The following is a 3,272-nucleotide window of genomic DNA, read 5'->3' as shown; positions in this document are numbered from 1 at the left end:
ATGTCCACGCTGTCTGGACACTCCTCAGCACTCCTGCAGTCCCCACAAGACCCAGCCAGACCTGAAGACACTGGTGGCAGTGGGCTTCCTCCGCAGGAAGCCTGTGAGTGACTTTGTTGGTGACACAAGACACAGGGAGGAGGGTGATGGGAGGAGCAATCCAGTGCTGATGTGTCATTAACCAGTGTTATAGAAAGGTTGGTCAAACATACATAAGCTAGGGTATGCAACAAGACTGAGGTTCACTGCTGGGGCCTTGGAGGAGCGATGGATGGACAGGATCAACAAACCAGCTCAGAAGCTCCTCTCCCCACGACCTTGTTTCCCACTACCAGATGAACTCTACGGCTTCAAACCAGCACCGCAACCGTTCCAGACCACTAAGCTCAAAGGTTTTCAAGGAAACGGAGGGATGAGCAGAAGGAAGACTGGTGTAAATATGAAAATATATGAAGGAAAATTGGTAATACAAGAGCAGGGCATAGAGCTTGTGCGTGTGTGAAACGCTGTTTGAATGTGTGGTTGTAGCAAGAGTGAGTGTGTGTGTGTGAGTGTGAGTGAGTGTCACGACACTGGTGTTTGTTTAAAACCACTTAAAGTGCACTCATGGGTGCGTGATTATTTAAAGTTGGCTGTCAGGCAGGTTTTCTTTTTTGAAGATGATGAAGATTCTGAACCGTAAGCAAGTTCAATGGGAAGGAAAATGCCGAAGTGGTAAAATGTAGAAAAGAACATGGATCCCAAATCTGCTGCTACCTCTAATTTTATTCTAATTGTTGTTATAATGGTGACTTGGACTTGGCATTCAGAGGTAATGTTTTGGAAGAAGCGTCACAATCTGCAGTACTACGGTGTCGAGAAGCTCCTTACGTTTACTAACTTTTACTGTACATAAGGTATGTATTGTTATCAATTTTACAAGCTTTATTGATAATGTGATATCTTTGTATTCACAAGCTGAGGCTCTTGTTTGCTTTTATTGCGCTACGTATTATAAGACCACTAGGAGGAGCCCCATTTTGACTAGAAGATGTTATGACTTTATCACTTAAGTCTCTTCTCTCTTCATTTCAACAAAACCATTGATGAGATACATGACTGTGACCAAGTAATTAAGGCGGAATGACTAAAACCCCAACTCTCAACACAGTGCTGTGCACTAGCTTATGTAGAAAAAAAAAATACCCAGAGGATTTACATGGTTATACTTTTGAATACATATTAAAGCAAATTACTTTAGTGTTCGCGTAAAGATAAGTTTGCAACACCATCAGCCTTTTACCCATTTAAAAACATAAACCATAACAGTGTGTTTACCCAAAGGTTTAATTTGCTTACCCAAAGGCTTAGTCCCATGACGCACTTAAAAAACAGAATAATAGAGAGCATTCGAATAAAAGCTGGGGCCTTGATACGTTCAGTCGGTCAGAAGCTGCTTTCAGACGTGCACATGACTCTGGAGATTCACCAGGCAGCGTTGATCATCATGTGTAAACACACTGTAGAAGTTGTTCCCAGAGATTCTCCTGCTAGTTTCGGAGGATCCAGGCATGCAGACGGCACTTTTGCTTGGTGTGTTGTCATTTGAAAATAGCAAATTTAGGAGTGTATGTCTCTGAATCAAATCTCACTTTGCACATTTCTATGGCGTGGTGTCTGATGTATTTATTTATCAGTATGGAGTTTGGCCATTTTATTTATTAAGAGTAGTTTTAACCCTGTGTGTAAATAAATGGTTTTGCTGACTATGCTTTTAAAATGCAGTGTCCAGCTTAAAATCCAAGCATTTAATCATGTTCACACCCCTAGGTGTTGTCATGTGCCTGTTTTTTTCTTTCTGGTTTTCTGACATTAGAGCCAGACATTTTCTCCAGTGGCTCTCGTGTGCAGCCCCTGGCCCAGGGTCACATGGGTCCTCCCTGTGTTTCTGTGGCATCCTCCTTTCCAGCAGCTGTCAGCAGGTCTTTCTTTGTGGGCTCTTTCAGCTGTCTCATTCCTCTGGTGCTGGATAACACTCAGCCCCGGCCCGCAGTCTCCACTAGACCCATAATTCATCACTGTTGCTTTCCTGCCAACAGGGACTGTCGGCTCATCCCGTCCATGGGTGCTACTATAAACGTGCAGATGTTGATTCTACTGCAGCCTGTGGAGCAGTGAGAGTTTAAAGTGCCTCGCTCTAAGGTAGATATTAAGTAGCAGGCTTCGTATTTATGACGGTAATAATGTTGTCCTAAGCACAGCAATGTCCTCCTCTCACAGCTGCATGCTTCCCTTTAAGCACGAGGCACCAGTCAGGCGGGTCATCTCACGGGACCCAGTGGTTTTAACGATGTCATTCCCCAAGGGGATCACAGCTGTGATCCATACTTCAGCTTCCTCGCCCCACACACTGCTTTTCTTAGGCAACATGAAGTCCTTGCCACTGGACACCTTGTAACACTGTAAACTCCTTTATTCCACTTTATCCCAAACACTTGGACGGATGGAAAGCAGGGAGGCTTTATTTGACACTGCGATTGAGGGCTAGTGGAGGAATATGTGTGCACAGCTCGGTCAGGTTGAAATAACAATACAATACTTTTTTTTTATTATTTGCTGCCTGATATTTATAAAAAAAAAAAAACCTGACAGGAAACCATAAATCACACCTGAACAGCATGTGTTAAGGGTTGGGAATAAGATTTAATTTCTTACGTGAAATTAAGCCTTTTTTAATGACGTGATCTTAAAACCTGGTTCCATCATGGTCTCTATCCCTTCATCCCTCTTCTGTTGTCTGTCACGTTGTGGCAGCATTTCTATGTTTTCGGAGGGGAAACAAAGTTCACAATGTTGCAAATATTTTTTGTAATTTTTCATTTCAAATTGTTGTTTGCGGACAGGTTTTCACTTTAATCTTTCATGAATATGAATGCCTCTTGGAAACGATAAAACGTCATGCCATACGAACTGTCCTGTAGGAAATTCACCATCCAAAGCCATGTCTCTAGTTACTACAGTATCTAATTCACCACTCATATTGGCATATCAACATTATTTTAAAATCTGGTGTATATCATTTTGACAATAGAACGGTTAAATCAGCATCATGTAGAAAGAAAGTAAGTCTTATTTACAACAAATAAATAATGCTACGCTATCTCACTTGCCTACTGTCAGCTAATAATCCTACTTTAGTATCCGCCATGCCAATCTGACCCAGCAGAGACAAATACATCTCTGACCATGTTATAAGCTGCTTCTCTCTCTCTCTCCACTCTTGGTATTTGTTG

This window comes from Microchirus variegatus (assembly GCF_963457635.1).
Source record: "Microchirus variegatus genome assembly, chromosome: 14".
In the NCBI taxonomy this organism is placed as follows: domain Eukaryota; kingdom Metazoa; phylum Chordata; class Actinopteri; order Pleuronectiformes; family Soleidae; genus Microchirus; species Microchirus variegatus.
The sequence above is the reverse complement of the archived record's forward strand: the minus strand, read 5'-3'. Positions refer to the sequence as shown.